This window comes from Neodiprion lecontei, chromosome 3, assembly GCF_021901455.1.
Source record: "Neodiprion lecontei isolate iyNeoLeco1 chromosome 3, iyNeoLeco1.1, whole genome shotgun sequence".
Classification (NCBI taxonomy): Eukaryota; Metazoa; Arthropoda; class Insecta; order Hymenoptera; family Diprionidae; genus Neodiprion; species Neodiprion lecontei.
This window is the reverse complement of record NC_060262.1, coordinates 18,079,451-18,097,819: the sequence shown is the minus strand read 5'-3', so window position 1 is coordinate 18,097,819 and position 18,369 is coordinate 18,079,451. Positions and strand designations below refer to the sequence as shown.

The 18,369-nt window shown below is 37.0% G+C and overlaps 1 long non-coding RNA gene across 2 annotated transcripts; it reads left to right on the top strand.

The window, feature by feature from the left end:
- The first annotated feature begins 233 nt into the window (after positions 1-233).
- On the top strand, positions 234-16,919 carry LOC124293576. Of its 2 annotated transcripts, none has more exons than XR_006903442.1 (3): positions 234-291; positions 3,050-3,301; positions 16,805-16,919. It is a non-coding gene; the product is annotated as an uncharacterized LOC124293576 (long non-coding RNA). The 2 variants fall into 2 exon arrangements; XR_006903441.1 differs by lacking the exon at positions 16,805-16,919 and adding an exon at positions 6,434-6,967.
- Positions 16,920-18,369: the final 1,450 nt, after the last annotated feature.

Here is an 18,369-nt window from a genome sequence, read left to right as displayed (position 1 = left end):
ATGTAAAAGTCTAGCTTACTTAGCGACACGTCCTGCGGCGTGCGAGGCGGAAAAGACGCGTGGAATCCATACTTCTGGATCGCAGTTACGTAAGATACGCGTTCGTTTCACACCACGTGTAAGGTTGGATAGAGTGTATGGGGCATTCCATCTATAATCTACCTCACGAAGACCTTGACGAAACTTGTTTTTGTTGGTTGACAAGAATATCCACGTTTAGTGCAGATTTTTATTCGCAGACGTTCAGTCGTTACAGCTGCCGATAGAAAACGTCATCAATCAAGTGTTCACGTAGGTAATATAAATTCAAAAATATAGGTAACACGGAAAGGAATTGAACAGAAGATAATTTCGATTTTGACTTAAGTTGGAGTATGATGATAAATATGGAGGATCCAAAAAGATTACAAAAAAAAAAAAAATAAAAATTTCATGGCTTGAGGTGAAACAACGTGTGTTAATCCCTTTGTTGGATCGGATTTAATTTGAAAGGTTTGGAAATTTGATAGCTTTAATTGACAATTATTAATATCATTGGTCGTATATAATCGAATTATACAATATTTTTAATTAATGTATATATTGGACGGGTTTAAAAAATCGACTATTTTTTTTAAAGTTACACATTTAATAGACGTAGGAAGAGAAAATAAGACGCCTGTGAAAATTTGAGTCCTTAATGTTGATATTTAGTGGTTCCTGAACGTCATTCTTCATTTTCCATTTCATTAACACGTGAAAGTAGTTTTAGTTTCATTTTGAATTTTGTAGCTCAGTAACGAGGCAATCTACATAAAGTTCCGATACATTTTTTTGTAGACAATTCAACGCTCTACAAGAATGGTCTCTTATAATTTTTCGATATCGCAACTCTTTCAAAAGATACTCAAAGTTAAAGTTGAAATCATGTAAAAAATCCCTTTTTTTCGATTAATAGCGAAAATACTAGAGTTATCACAAAATATTTTGGGTTTCTTTTGTGAAGCATTTCAATCACTATAAAATCATGTCACGTGACATTGCAGTTGTTACGAAAATTCGGAAGGAAAAAAATTTATAATTTCCAAACTAAATCTGATCCCATATTGAAATTTACACACGTTTTTTTGAACCTGGCACTGAAAGTATTCTGTAGAATGTTGAGTCGAAAAAGGATATGATGTTTAAAAATCCAAGGAACCAAAGTTTAAAAAAATCTTTCATGTATTCGGGATCCTTTATACTTTTTTGCATATTATAACTGCTAAACTGACTATAAACTGAATTTTTTTTTTCGAGCCCAATTTTTTTTTGTACGATATACGAGTTTCCGAGCGATATTCAACTGCAACTCCGACATTCAACGTTTTCTCGTATATTTCATCGGCTGATAACGTTCAAATGTCTTTGAATGAAAATTTACAAAAAATCACGCATACTCTTATCAATTATCACAATAACATTTCACAATGTTCGAGCCTGCGCTAATAGAGTGCGGTGGCATTGTTTCGGTCAGGTCGATTATCTGTAGAATGTCCCATACAGACACGGAGACGAATTTGTGTTTTGGACTCGAATCTGGCGATAAAACACGCGGTGAAGTTATGCTTGAAGTATTGTTTTCAGGTAACAGAGAGGCGCGCGTTTAGAAATGGCGTGCGAATTATTTCCCCTGGGGTTCTGTTCGAGAAGAGTAACGTTGACTTATCTCGAAAAAATCTCCTTTAAAGGACAAACATATATATATGTATATATATATATATAGACATTTAAATATATATACAAGATGGCAATTAGCATAGAACGGACAAGAGTCGACGGAGATTATTATGGCTGAAGTCTGCTTTTTACGTGGCCAAGACGCGCGGAATTACCATTTATGTTAATACCAAAAAAGAAAAAAAATGTACTATTCGTATATATCCAGCACTTTTTATGGATATATATTCTCGATACGTAGCGCTGCAGGCTTCCTCCGACTGAAATATTTCGGCGTTCTTGAATTTCTGAGGTAGATCGACAACCGATTGTTAGTTACGACCTCTATGAGATGGAAAAATTTCGCATAAAAAATTGCGCTAGGCTTGTAGTGCTAATGTTTACACATCTACGCTGCGTACACAATATTCTACGTTTGCCATGTTAGTTATCTCTGACGAGAACAGTTTCTGCGAATATATTTATACCTCACACAAACAAGCATCTATCGTAGAATCTTATCATGCCGTCGCCACGTGGATAATCGCGCCTTAATACCGCCGGTTAAACAAATCACGGCTATGAGAACCGTGAATAAATTCCTATGAAGGAAACTGATTGGCCAAAAATGGATTCTTTTCATTAATTTTAACAGTAGAATAGTCGTATATTCGATATGTACCGATTGTTCAATCAGTAGTTGCAAAGATCTTATTGAAAACACGAACATAGGAAATATTGGAATGGCAAACTGAAGGTTATAGATAAATGCTTTCTCAAATCCTTTTAAAATGGTCAGAAATATAGTAGATTCGTTCGGTTCCACTCTACGATGGCTAATTTTATTCACAAGATCTTGCTACGAAGAACCAAATATTTTTACAGCGGTCTATTCGCTATTGCATCTATTTATTGATCATAATCAATGCTGAGGCAATATTGAAAAATTGAATAATTAACGATTCCAACGTGATAGGAAAAAATTGTTGCAGTGAGTTCGGAGAAGATAATCTTCTGCATAAAGTGAGTCATCGTATGGTGAAATATAAAAATGAATTTATAACTAAATTTTCAACCATTTCGAAGCTTTTGCTTATAAATTCATGTTTTCTATTTTCATGTTCTTGAAAAAACCTCTCCAGCATACGAGTATAACGATTAGACGAATATTCAATGCGTGACTATCTCGAAGTAAAATTAATCAGAAGTATCCATTTTTAGGCAACTTGCAATTTCCTTAAACGGCTGGACGATGAATGAAAAAATGAAGAAAAAAGTAACCAGCCCCGTTGGAATTTGGTCTCCTTGATTCCGTCGCGCGGTTTATCGCATCCTTTAATCAAGAAAATTAAATTTTATATGTTTTATTCAGAGCATTAAAAAATCTAAACGGGCGCAGACGCGTGACGATAATGCCAAGCATTAGAGCTGTGCCGCCGCACTGTATCAGAGCCATGTGATCTTTGGCGCCGGAAATGGTTGGGATGCTGCGAGTATAATCCAACCACAACGCCGGTAGGTACCTGCAGACCAGCTGATGTTACGTGCGCTGCCTACGTAGCGTGATTTTGCCGGGAGAACAACAAGAAGTAAATCAGAGGGACGCTGACCTTACGAGCGAAGGGTGAGTTACCGTTGCAGGAATGCTCTCACCCACGCCTAGTTAGCTGTTCCAGGCTTCATTGTGCAAACGCCAATAGCACCGAGTTGCATCACTGCAGCTAGTGCAGGCGCAGGCGTAGGTATGCCGCATGCACATCTCTACACCTACCGCATTCACAGCCGCCGTGAATAGAGAACGACCCAATACCTCACGAAAGGACCTGTCGAAGGGAGATAGTGAGACTTATCGTTAGCGGATTGAATGCTCTACTGCGCGTGCGCGAGCTTTGTCGTCTTTACGTGCAGGCTGGCCAACTTCAACCTTCCGCAGTTCTCCAAGCGTCAACCGTCGATCGCGGCCTTTGGAGGTTATGTAGGTGATCGGAATCTTTTAAGATCAACCCCAGGTCTCGAATGATTGATGCAACGATTAGAGAAGATTTGGCAGTCTGCATGATAATAATGTAATTTCAATTCTCCCAATTGACGCAGGAAAGTTTTCACATCTCGTATCCTGTCTTGAGTAAGTTGGCTCCCTTGACTTGCAAACGAAAATATTGCCATGATACGATGGCGTCTCAACCGACTCGATGAAATTTTTTTTTTTTGCATTTGTAGAGAGTCTTTGCTGGAGAAAATTTACTTTTTTGTTGACATGCGAATAGTTTGAATTAAATTTTCAAGCACTGATAGAATTCCATATACATTCTTTGAATATTGACACTTAAATATGACGAATATCAATGATTATTTCTGCATTTTTCTACAAATAGCGAAAAATCCTCGTCGTACCCAACGTTTTTTTGACGCTATTAAATTCGGTGAACCAAAATCATCCCGTCAATTACCAAGAAATAATTTCTCATTACGTGGTGTTAATTGGTCACATTGACGGAACTATTCAGTAATAATTGAAATGTAGAAACAGAAAAATAATTCAAAAAATTAAGCTCAATTGCATTAAGGTTCCATTGCCATCAAAACGGTAAATTTCCTTGCGATCACATTTATGATTAATTAGTGATTGACTCTCAACCGCCGTTCATTGGAACTGAATGACATTTCGAGAGGGGAGAGTACAGAAAAAATAAAAAAAAATTCGTCTCTCGCAGCCGGACGATTCCACTTCTTAGTCGAACGTGATTGAGGATACATGTGTGCATGTCACGCTGCAGATTGCGATTGCGGAGAACTACGTAGTAAATTATAAAGATACCGGCACAGACGTGACTAATAAGCTGATCGTGAATTAGAGACGAAGATTGATTTCAAAAGCATAAGCATATTTTGAATACCTACTCACGCCATCTTTGTTGTGCGCATGGCACGCTGGTCTTACGTGCATTCATGCTATATGAACGTATTACACCTGTTTTTTCCTTATACGACTCTGCTTGTGTTACGTACAATTATGTACCTACACTGCGCTGCATGTTGGTTACGTAATCATATGATGTATAGTTTGTGGCAAAATTTAAATATTTTACGACGACGCGTTCGGAGTCTGCGGTTGTACCTTTGCTGCAATGCTAATCAACCTTACAAGTTTTGCTGGTAATATATTGTACATGTACTCATTTTATTTGCCACTGAAAAAGACGGACTCGCCTCGCTTCAAATCTCAGACGTTCTTATAACTAGGTGTTGCTACCTATATGTATAATATACGTCATTTGTTATTTCACCCTGGAAAACAAAATTATTTCTTACAAGACCCTCATGGCCTGTGGGTGCTGCGAAAAGTATAAAGAATTTTAAATATATAATCTTTTTTATACTATTGTTATTATAGTCTTTTTTTACTATTGTTATTATAATCTTTTTCTACCTGTTCATTTGTTTGAAACTTTTTTATTAGATAGAGAGATTTCGTACCGAGAGAAAACGGTCAAATTTGTTAGCAGGCTGAGCGAGTGACTGCGCATGCGCAAAATAATGGAGATCTATTGGTCGGCGAAATCACATCGCGGCGATATTTTCGTCAGCAAAGTAGGGCAGCCAACTTACTCGGAACGACGCATACGATGTCAAATTCATTGAATTGAAATTATGTTGTTATATTTGAGAACGGGTAGAAGTAGTTAGTCAGTTGATAATAAAAATTTGGCTAGTCTACTCGAATCGCAACATCATCTATTTGAGATCTGGTTATCCGACAAATTCGCCTCGCTATACGTAACCTTCATAAATCGCGTTCGATAATTGAAGTCTTAAGGTGGCCAGCATGCATCGACTTATTAGAGGAATATTGTAAGAAATATTGTAACCCATGCCTTGTACGTTGCATGTTGTATAGTCTATGGTTTTTTGGCGTGTGGTAGCAGCCCTTACTTGTGTGTGAAGCCACACTGAGCTTCTTCGTAATGATAAATTTCCAAAATTTACGTTAAAAGAAGACGTGAGAGTTTCTTTTCTGATCTATACCTCTCCAACAATTATGATCGCAATCCGAAATATCGTATTTTTCACAGCTTAGCTGGTTGTATAAAAATCTAAACGTTTGTCCTTTCTTCAGAAAAGGATCGGTAACCTTCTGAAATTGACTCACCCTTACATTGATTTGAAGTATCTGAGCTCTGAATATGAATCAGTTGAATCCTACTGATATAGGCGAATAACTATTAATTTCTGGTTACAAACATATGCAACAAGAGAAATTTGTAATTGTAGTCACTGTATATTCCGTAAAATTATTTTAATTTTTTTCCCAAACCGTAAAAAACATATGGTTCTGGGTAAAAAATAAAATGATTTTTGAAACTGTAACCACCGAGTCTTACCGTTATGGCTACTCATACAATATTTTGACGTAACTATTGTAACAAGTAATTGTGGTTGGTGCAACAATAAACTGTCGTTGAGACTCTACTTATCTGAAAAAATGTAGTGAGCTTTAACAAACAGATTTAATGCTGCAACAGCCAAGAAATGAATCATCGAAAATTATAATTATACATTGAATAATTGGGTGCCCAAATTTTCTTTGTAATTCGAACAATACTTGAACCGTTATTGTGACGATCATACACATTCCGCTAAAATTATCTAACAAATGACATTTTTCTTAGTATGCCACTGACTTTTCCAGCGGTACACTTGTAACCGAAAACCGATACCTTTCCCTGATATCGATGAATTGAATTCATGTTTATAGAGCGAGTTGCGACGATGCGTCTTCCGCTGCAGAGCAACTGATTGTGAAATTGACCCGCAGTCGTCACTGCATTTGGTCCAGCATAGCCGAGTCAGTCGCATACCCAGAAGTCGTTCTCGGGATGTTTACTCTCGTGATGTAAAAAGCTGATCTTCGGGCTCGAGTCTCATGCTTCTCACCGCCGTCATAGCGATCTCGGAAGGGCTTTGTCTTTGCTCCATCTCCGTCTCCTTTTCTTCTGCACCTCACTTAACTCTCTCTTTCACCGTCTTACGGCAGAGACAGCGATCGTGATCATATTCTCCGTGTCCATTAGACGTTTCCGTTGTACGCGGAAGCGCCGCGCCGCATCGGCCGCCTGGTGTCCCCGTCAAGGGAGGAAAGATTCACGGATTGGAAAAAATCGGTAGACGATTTGAGTCGTCGGCGTTGCTTCTGAAAAAATTTTCACAAGTTCCGTCGCACTTGATGAAGCGGCTGGTTCTTTTGGATCAAAATAAGCCAGAAGTTTATGCATCCGCAGTACGGCGAACATTCAATTACATTTTGTAACGAATTATTTTTAGTTGAAAATCAGCTTTACAATTGACAGTTATTGACAACTTTTACTTTTTTTTTTATAGAAACGAAATCAATTACAAAACACTTTTGGAAGGTTTGTACCTTTGTATATTGAGAAAAACTGAAAGTCAATTATTTCTGAAAATTGTAACCGATTTGATCGTTTCAGTTAGATAGTTTTGTAATCTGTAATTGTAAAAGAATCTAAAACCTTATTATTATTGTAATTGGTAATCGTATAAGATTTGAATATCTATAATTACTTTTCTAATTTGTATAATGGAGCAAAAAATTAATAACAAATTACAAAAGTGACTTTAAAATAATATTCGGTTATTTTTGAAGATTGCAATTGATCTAGTATGTGATTCGTTATTTAATTACCGAATGTGAAAGTAATCTGTTATTGGATTACAAAAGTGATTTGTTATTGGAATAGAATCAATTACAATTCCAATTAATTTATGTAATTTGTAATTGAAAATAAAGTGATTACTTTTCGTGATTTCTGATCGAAACGGAACCAATTAGAAACGTAATTTGTAATTTTTGATTACTTAGCTACAAATTTGCACAATATTGCGCTGCTAATGTAACCATAAATCGATACCGAATATTATCGTAAAGAAAACAGTGTTAAGATTTCAAAATCGTACGACGATGCGGCGAACGCGTGCCACTTTTCCTACATGCAAGTTAAATTTCTAGTTATACAATACGCGGAGCATCCGACGGTGTTCACGTCATGCGGATTCAGGAAGCAGTCGCCTTGCGCAACCATGCGTTTCAGAGATGCTTCACCATCGGAATGGGAAGGATCAGGCGTGTAAGTCTGCGGGAATACATGCGATGACGGTTGCCGAGTGAGAACACAAGCTCGTTTGACGTATTTGTGTACGTAAGTCACTTCGCTCTGCGTTGTTACTGCTCGATAAGTATAATGAAGAAAGTTGCTCAGGAATTTATAGCTTTTAGCGCCGACTGTTTTCATCTCGTAAAGTACGCATCGACTAGACATAACTTGTCGAAGATATAAATTTCGTATTTGCTACGTACGTATCGTTATGAGTTATACGTAGGTATGCGAAAATTTTCTCGAAATTCTTCGGCACCAAAAATCCCAATGGCGAAATTGAAGCATTTGTCAGTATATATGAATGAAACACATGGCATTTAAAACTTGACAATCAAACTCGTTTGACCGGCCTCGTTTATGATATATCCACAAAATACTAGTTTTACCACGCACGTAATTTGACCGTCACATTTGTTTCAGTAAAATTATATCTAATTAGGTCATTTTTCTCGTAACAACAAAAGTTTATAGTTGCGGTTACTATGTAACGTCCTTCACGTTCATTTTTCATCGTATCCGCAAAATACAGTTCTGAGTACAGAATGAAAATGAATTTTGCTGCTGTAACTAAAAAATCTAGTCCATGTCAGGCACGATTCTTTGCGACTTTGGACACTCAAACTTTATTTTCTTGTAACTGTTTCGGTAATACAATCTTGATATAACATCAAACATATTTTGAGGTCTATTAAATTGAAAAAAATTTCGTAAGCCAAGCAAACAGGGTTTGACGTTGCGTAGGATGAAAAATGTAATATTCACAGCTGTAATCCAATATTTTACAACAAATTTCGTGATTCTCTTGTCGGTATGAAGTTTCCTTTGTAGCGAAATGATAGTCTCTAATCTTCGCGATATTTCCACGTCCCACGCCTATGTGTGTTTGTGTTTGAGAAGATGTATGAAATCGCAGCAGCACACAGGTAGAGACGATGAGAGTATATACGATTGTACGGCGAACGAGTCTGACTACCGCGTCGTCATCCTCGAGAGAATTATCGTAAGATTTCCTCCATCGTCCCTCCCTTCTACTCGTACATTCTGCACCACGGAAGCTGATTATTATTTACGATTGTCATTCGTTCGTCGCGGTCGGGTAATAAAATCGATGACATAAGCGCAGAGCATTATAAACGGTGATTGTAAGAGGAAGGGCTGAGCGAAATGAAATATTGACAAACGAGAATACAAGGATAATGTATAAAAGTCACACAAGCCGACTGGAACAAATCATTCCTTATCCGGCTAATTAGTCATTACCAAATAATTGCCTGATAATTATTCTCTTGCCGCTTGTATATCGTATCCCCCAGCCTCGAGTGTATGTTGATATTGCACTTTTGCCACTGCACATGCAGGTGATCGTGAGGCAATCAGCTTTGGAAATGATTTGAAATTTTTTTTTAATTACAAGGTATTTGCTTTTTGATTTAAATCGTCGGAGTGTTTTCCTATATCAAAGAGAATATTGTGTTTAAGAAGGCCAAAAAGCATGATTCCAGAAATCAAATCCAGATGTTCAATTTGACAGAAATTTGGTTCAGACGTTTTTTGAGCTAGTGAAATACGTTCGGTATTCGTTCTATGCCAAAATGCAACGCACAGCACTGCAGATTCGTATAATGCCAATGCTTCCTCGCAAGATTGATGGTGATTTTTCCCGAGAGTTCCTTTCGTGATCATACGTCGAGATTTGAATGTCACCTTGGAAAGGACGTTGCAGCGTTCTTAGATATAATCACTTGTTTGCCAGAAGACTAGGTCACTTGCGTAATGGCCTTTTCGTTATTCCATTGTGTTATTATTCTTCTTTCTCTTTTTCGCGGTGATTTTAATTGAAACTAAACGATATTGCTGCCGCATGTTGACGATGTACGGAAAGTGACGTGACTAAATTCAATTCTTTCGTTTTTGTAGGTTATGTATAATTTGGCACGGTATGCACTGTGTAATTTTATAGATTCTCTATGTACGTTATACAATATACACATATTATGTTATTTTATGAATTTCTATAGTCTATAGTATATCATGAGAATTAGGATTAACAAGGATTAAAACACACGAACACCAAAAATCGAGTAACCCAAGAAAGGGAAAACCTTGTAAAGAAAGATATATCGTTATGCCTCACTTTACAGACAAAAGATATTTTGAAATCATGTTTTTCTATGTTTGAATAGTTATACAGTACACATCAAGATATATATGTATATTTATACATATATTGACATAATCGCGAACTGCAATTATAATAATGAATCACACTACTGAAACATCATTGGATTGATCATAAATGACCGAAAAGGACGTGATGGAATTTGATAGGGTTAAATCTTATTGAAACAGTACCTATCCATTCAACACGAAGACAAATTAAATACCGTGGAGGTAAAATTATCCCATCATCTCTTACATATAGTATCAAATGTAAAATAAACTATTCCACTATTCGGTATAGTATCAAGTATATATTAATTGTTTCTACAAGTTTTTAATTCGTCATAGTTCATTGTATTGAATTTTTTCCAAATACCCCGAAATAGATTTTAACTACATCTTTGTAATTATGTATTAAATAGTGGGTAATTTATGTCTGAAGCTATTGGACGTTCCAAAACACGATAACTTTGGGGTACATTAAGAATTCGGAAATTTCATCAAAAATATATATTTTAGTAACCCCATATAATTAATTTTCCAAATATGTCAGTATGGAATAAAAAATTGGACAGTATTGGGATGGAAAATATATTGCTGTGACATCTGGTGGAAAAATAATGCCTTACTCTAAGTGGGCTATATTTACTTTTAAAAGCTTCTTTCATCGTATTTTTTGCGGTACATCGATTTCTTGCCAAATAACTAAGGCTTCATAACTTGCACCGAGTTCCCTGTAGTTTCATATTCGCGTAATTGACCAAATACAATTTGCTCATAGCCCAGTTCTTGTCGCCATATTGCTAAGCTACGCTTCTATTTTCGTCCTCAATATCAAACTTCTTGTTGTTTTTCAGTCTGAAATACATTTCAATATTTTACCAAGCTAAACTCATTTGATTTCAGTAGCATGAAATTTCCATTTTCCATTACCTATATTGAATCACTTTCCTGTTTACATGGCTGAAGAGTGAACGGCGCAGTTGTCGAACACACATAATATACGTACGATTGGTGAATAATATTCAAGCACACATGTGTCCCAAAACGGCGTTTATTCGAGGTTTTATCTCGCGTTTTCAAGGTCTGCGGTGTACGACGCTGGTTCAGGCTTCCAAGCCTGCGGCATTTCTGACCGGTCCGAGTTCAGCTCTGATCAAGGGGGCTGGTCACGAGACAAGCAATTTTCGAATTTCCGGAGATTATCGAATTCCTGTATACATAGAGGTGGGAGTTTGCGTATGGCGTTCTTCCAGTGAGGCTGCGGTAATCTTTGCTAATTTCTTCCTCGCGTAACATAACTTGAAGACTCCCCCAATAGAAAACAACTTTACGTCAATTTAAAATACGTGCCATAATAAGACTGTTTTAAATTTGGAAATTATATATTTTTTTTTTATCGAATACAAAGTAGAGACATCAATTGTTGTAGTATATAAAGTAAATCCGAGTTATATTAAGATTTTCAGCTCAATTGTAAGAGGTGCGTCATAGCATGTGAAAATAATTATACTTACTTATTCTAGTTTCTTCGCAATATTAAAATATGATAAGTTTTTGTTGCGTTGGAATAACCAGAAACTAGATATTAGCAATATTAGAACGTTTGTACGTTTTATTCAAAATCACGGACTAAAGTTGACTATTCGAAGTCTACGACAAGGAATATGTTATTACTTATATTCAAAAGAAGTGACTTTAATTACTAGCAAAACGAATATTTTGGAAATTGTACAAAGAAATTAGAATAAGTGTACTTTTTTTACTCCGCGTTATTCAATATACTTTAAAAGGATTTTTAATTCGGTAAAAACTAAGGTTCGGACTTTTTACAGAAATACAAGAAAAAAAAAAATATATTGCCCTAATCTGGAACAGTTTTTACCTAAATATTACAATGTTCCCGCGACTTTTAAATTGGGAATTCCGATATTTTATTCAACAAGGCTGATTTCTTTTGTGCATAACCTGATTTGATTACTTTCGTCGTTCAGACAGCGCCGACGTGAAGAAGCGATAAAAACTTTTAACGCTGCACGTCACACGGTTTTTCCAACAAATTTATACTGTGTAATTCTGAGTGTCTAGTTTTTGTCTTCAGCTACAGAATTTTTGTTTAGGAAAAAATTATTTGAAGAATAAAAACACGGTGAAAAAAGAAACAACAGGAAAAGTATTACGCAAGAAATGCACGTGAAAGGAGAATCGAAGTACGTCCCAGACATCTGTCGTAACGGTGGCGTTACACTTCTGAAACAATTCGTCGCATCTGAATAATTCATGAAAAATTTTTGCTTACGTCATGGTTTAGATATACAACACGAGAGGCGTAAGTACGTGCAGCAAGAATGATATCGTGCGAATTCGTTGACTTGAACCAAACTCGGTTGAGGCTTATAAATTGCAGATCTGTAGTGTAAAATTAAAATACCGCAGACGGTACTGAAAACACACACACACACACATATATATATATATATATTAGACTGGGCCAAAAAAATTGACTATTTTTTTTTTGAAATGAATGAAATTTTGAATGAAACTTGAAATTTCAATTTTTTCTTCAATTTTAATTGAGAATAACTTTTGAAAAATTAAATTGAGGCAAAAATATTAAGAGATCTTTCTTGTAGAACGTTAAATTTCCTTTAAGAATCTGTCGTGATCTTTTTTATACATTCATTGATTCGTTAGTCACGAAATTCCAAATTAAAAAAGTCAAATCGAGAAATTATATCAATTTATTAAGCTTAATTACTCGGAAACGGCTTGTCTGACAAAAATCTATAATCAGACCTTTTTTGTAGGGAATTTAATTTTATAAAGGGATAAGTGAATATAAATTTTTTCACTTCAATATTTCGACAGTTCTGACGTAAAACATCAAATTATTACTAAAAATCAAAAACAGCGATGATAGACCTCTTAAAGTTAATATTAAGGGCTTAAAATTTCATGAAATGTTTTTTTTGCCATACTGAATGATATTCTCAATATATTTTTCAAAAAAAAAAATAGTCAATTTTTTTGGCCCAGTCTAATATATATATATATGCATCTACTTTTACATAAGTTTTTTTTTCGAGTGACTCGCAAGCCGCAAAACAGGATCAATTCGAATCTGCCACCTGACTGCAAGAAATCTATCGTGGGTGGAGAAAGTTGTATAATATAAGGAATAAAAAAAAAAAAAAAAATCAATAAATTTCGAACATATTTGTAACGCAACAACTTGTTTCATTATGTAATAGAAAATCGAGTGGTTTTTTCTCACGAGTTGGACGCTTTTTATTATTATGACAAAATTTCCGAAAATTCTTCTATAAAAATGAACTGCAGTACCAGCCACGACCGAAGATGGATATTACTTTTGAAACGTTTTGTTGAAATAGCCAAACTTTCAGTTAATTATTTATGGAATGTGTGCCACTCCAGGGTACTGAATCTTTTTCACCATTTTTCATAGTAAATTGGTCCGTGTTGCGGCAAAGATAGCACAGTTAGAAGAGAGGCCAAACGCAAACTAAAAATAACAAAGTCGAGTGGCAATGGCAAGAAGTCGAGAAAAAGACTTTCACACATACTCTGAACCTTCTTCTTATAATTTCTTGTGCCAATGATCAAACAGTACAATCATATTTTTTTGCGCAGATAATTTTCGAACGTCCATTTTGCTTGCTTATTTTATCTAATGGTGTCACTGCATATGGGCGTCTAATGTATTGCGTCATGTATCGTCCACAAATGGTCGCCAAAGAAGCAATAGAAAATGATTGCGTTAAGATCCACATATTTCAAAATTAACGACACGATGTCATACATACATAATGAATTTAAGACTTTGCCAAAGAAAAATATTTCGATTGTAACTTTCACCATAAAATGAACTCTTACTGAAATCTGCAGGATTGATTGTACTTGTTGCAGATTGTTAAGTTTGAAATGAAATTCGGTAAAAAGAATTGATAGAAAAAAAAGGCTCAGCTTCTGGAAATCTGAACTTGTGAGCAAACAGTTTCAAGTTGGTTTCAAAAAAAATTCGTCACTGAAATCCCCGTTAAAATATTGTGATACATTCCTTGTTAGACTTTACGACTAATAAACTACGCGATGGAAATATTTCATTATTGAACGTTGTTTGAGGCAACTGCAGCAGCGCAACTCTTATACGCATGTATAGATTTCGCGCGGCGTTTCAAAGTAAATGGTAACCTGCATCCAGCAACCGAACTTGGTTGGCATAAGTGCCAAGCCACGTTTAGTTTCCTGCAATCCTCGCGCGCCGCAGTTTCCAAATGACCAATTAAATTTGCATATCAGCTACGTTGATTAGTTTTATTAACGGGAAACTCGGTATGTCCGTGTAATCCGATCTTTTTCGAAGAAAATATCTCTTATAAAACCCTTATTTGACGACGCTATAGAGGCTTCTACGTAGGATTTGCACGAGTTTCTCGCTACATTGAACATGAGAGTAAAAAAAAGCAAAGATTTATATCTATTCCTGATTCCCAAACACGTTTGTACACACTAGATCAGTTCATATTAGGATCGTCGGTTTCAGTCAAGTGGATGCTGATAATTCAACTATTAGATAATTGTGATAAGGATGCACGGTAACTAGGGCTATTCAATCAGGGAATTAATTATTCGTAGGCTCCTATCAGTTATTTTATCAATCAATTGATTCATGGCTAAATCGTTCTTCCATCATTTTTAATGAAAAATCTTTTCAGACACATAACTTTCACCGTGTAAAAATGTGCCACGTTAACAATATTTCATAACTCGAATACCTGTACATCTGGTTGTTGGCGGTATCACAAAGAAAGAATATCTTCGTAATCGTTGAAACCGGTTAGAAGTTTAGTGCCTTGGTGGAAATATGCCCAGAGGAAATGGTGAAACTTGGCAAATTGAGCGTTGCACTGCGCTTGCGCGAGTTTTGTCGTCTGCTCCTGCAGGCTGGCCACCTCAAGCTTCAGTTGCCGAACGCGGCTCGTTGAGGTTATGTAAGCGCAGTGCATTTCTTTAAATTAAGTACTTCTAGCAGTTGCAATGTTTCGGAAAGATTAGACAGGCATTCATTATCAACTGACTGGTGGCTGATAACTGCTACCAGACATCGTAATAATATAATTTTGGTTCGTTAGCTGACGGAGGTGTGTTTGACATCTCATGCCGCTTTTTCAGAGAGTTTGCTCCCCTGGTTTGTGAAGGAAAATATTGCTTGGCGACATTATCTTATACGCGCGCAGTCGGTCATTCAGCCTGCTTAGTTTCACCGTTTCCTTTCGGTATGTGTACTTTTTAACGGTTTCCGCAGGCGTCGAACCGCGTGACAAGCGTTCGCCACAAAACGCTTGCATCTCACTGTAATGACTCGAGAATATAGTGAATTTGAAAATTATACGCCAACGGTACTCGTCGCGAGAACTAGGCTAAACATCTGTATGAACCTGAACTTAATTTGTCCGCGCATTGTTCTTCGGTCGCGACCCGGTGAATGGAGTGCAGGGCGACCGGAAATAACTCGACTCGGAGTTTTACTCCGATTGGTTAATCTTCTCCTTTCTCCATACGTAGAAAACCGCAGACAAATTCAATTGTCAAACAGGATTTTTCCGTCACAGTATAATAACCAACAGTTTGGTAAAATAATGCACCTTAACATTGCTTGTACAGTATTCAACTTGAATGACAAAAGCATTTCATTTGTAAGCATATTTTTTGCAAATATGCTCCAGAAAAAACAAGCCAAACAATTGCGTCATCGATTATTAAAGTAGATGATGTACAGTCAGCTGAAGTTGGATAAGTACAAAAAAATGAAAGAAAATAAAAGAAAAGTTCAACAATCTCTTTACATTACCTTCATGCAAAGTGTAAAGTGGCCAGAGTGTCCCTGCACAGTTTGCGAATGCATCAACTCCGTTGAAACCATTTTCAAACATTATTTGCCTTGTTTCTCCCGGGCCAAAGTGCCAAACAAATGTAAATACATTTTCAACTTTTATTCGCCGATGTGAATTTAACGAAACTACAGCCGGGATATGATCAAAAGTCAGTTCAATATATCGCATTAGAGGATCGAGTAAAAATAAAAATGTGGAACAGCAAAGTCTTATGCGAAAAAGTCATAATTTACCATCGGTTCAATTATTATTCGCGCCAAATCAATCAGACCCGTTCAACAAAGAACGTAGTTTCTCTACTAATTGTAAGAACCCTATTGTCTGATGAAACAGCAGTAAAGAATTTATTCACGAAATTATTTACTTTCCTCGTAGTGACAAACTTTCGCATTGTCGAAGGTTTAATGTTCCATGATATGAAATGAAATAGTATATGATGCAAGAAGGGAATAAAGTCGAAGATTACTCCCGCGGGTGGCTTTATGGCCGAGCGAAGTGATCCCTCCTCCCCCACCAGAATAATATACTTTTTGAAATCGAAATAAAATTTCTCAAAATCTTTAAAAATACAATGAAAATAATTGGCTGGCATTTATCGAAGCAACAGTTGACAGCTGCGTCTTCTTTCTTTTTCTCCCAGGCCACACCGAAGAATCGTATTATAGTAAATTTAGTAGAATGCGCTTCTCCCTACTTTCTCTTATACAAATACCACATACCGATAGCTAAGATATTACATATCAATCTGTAACATATTCTATCAATATTTGCCGCAAATCTCATATTTCGCGCAAAGTCGGGAGAAAAGTGCATATTTCGTCCCGCAGATGAGGAAAAAATGAAGAGGGAATAATGTGACACTTTTGTCTCACTTTTCAGATCAAAAAAGTTAAGATTATGGTTGAGTAGGGAGAGAAGTAAGTTGACATTGAAATCTGAGGGAGATACCTGCAAGGCGGGTCTAGAGGGTTCGGGGTGTAATCGCCCTATCGTCAATTCATCCCGATGGGAAAGAAGAGAAGTTGAATCATCAGGATTATTCCGAGAAGACATAAGCTGTAACGAGTGAGGCATGAAATGTTCTGAATTCTCGGGTTCTCGTAGCTGCATTTAGAACGCAGTGAAAAAGACGTCCTCGTTCCTCCAGAGAGAACTGGCAATTTACACCTAGGGCCAAAAAAAAGTCATCGGCATCCGCAAAGACGCGGCTAATTGATCCGAAAGAGAAGCCTCCGGCCGTTTTCCAGACTTCAGGCAACGGTCAAAAGCCGTTCCGGAATCACGGGAGTCTAGGAGATCAAGTGGTATCCGAGCCGATTCCGAGGGACCGACCAGCAACTCACCGCCATTAGGACCAGGCGCGGTGCACTGTAATCAGGGACACGCGCCCGATAGAAAGGACGGCTTAACCCAACCTTAAAGGTTAAGTATAGCCTTCCTGCGGCTGCCTCGAGGGCGGCAGCGAGTGTCTCGAGCCGCGGATGTAAGACGCATGAAAATTTCGGACCAGTAAAAGCGAGTGAGACATTGGGGGGAATCGACGATTAAATGGACTCGTTATTTTCCGAGTGTGTTTGGGTAAACGTTGGAAAATGAATCGACATGGATCTTGTTCAAAGAATTTTGCTACCGCAGGGATCTAGAATGAAAAGCAGCCAGTCGGTCGGAAATTCTCTTCGATTTTAAGAACGGCAGTGTCCGATGGTCATCACTGGGTCAAACAACGTGCTCGTTCGTATCTGACACTTGAAGGCCAGTTGTAAACTCGAAAGAGTGGAGCGCAGTGATCTGTTTGCGCGACTGGCTGGTGTCGTAAAAACTTTCCTACCGACTCTTTTCTGAAGGGACGAAATATTAGGACGAAGCTATACCCGCCAATCACTAGGTACAAAAACAATTTTTTTCCAATGAAATGAAATGCTTGGGTGCATAACTCGAGCTGCGGTTAGGGTATAAAAATGCTTTCGCGTCTTTTAACAGATTCTGATTTCAGTTGAAAAGTTTCTCAATAGCTCGTTACTGAGACATAAACGATTTCAGATTTTGGGTTTAAGGCACGATGAAACAAAACCGATTTCCAAAGATGAAGACGAGGCTCTGATTTCATTCAGATTTCTTACAAATTATGGTTTGACGCTGAATTCATAGAAGTAGTAAATATATTGCAGTCAAGCCCTACAAGTAGTACTTTTGATGGTACCAGAAGCGGATTCAACGTAACAGCTCCATCAGGTTGACATACACACGCGATGTGCGCTGTACACTTATGTACTTAGAATCACCGACTGTATGCTTTTGCAATTTGATGTTTTAGCGGTCTGACGTCTTAATGATCATCCAAGTTAACGAATGAATGTATAAGGTATGAATCTCCGTGAACTCTGTATTCACTTAATTTCGACCCTCGTAGACATTTCCCATTCCCAACCAAACGTTTTTTGTGG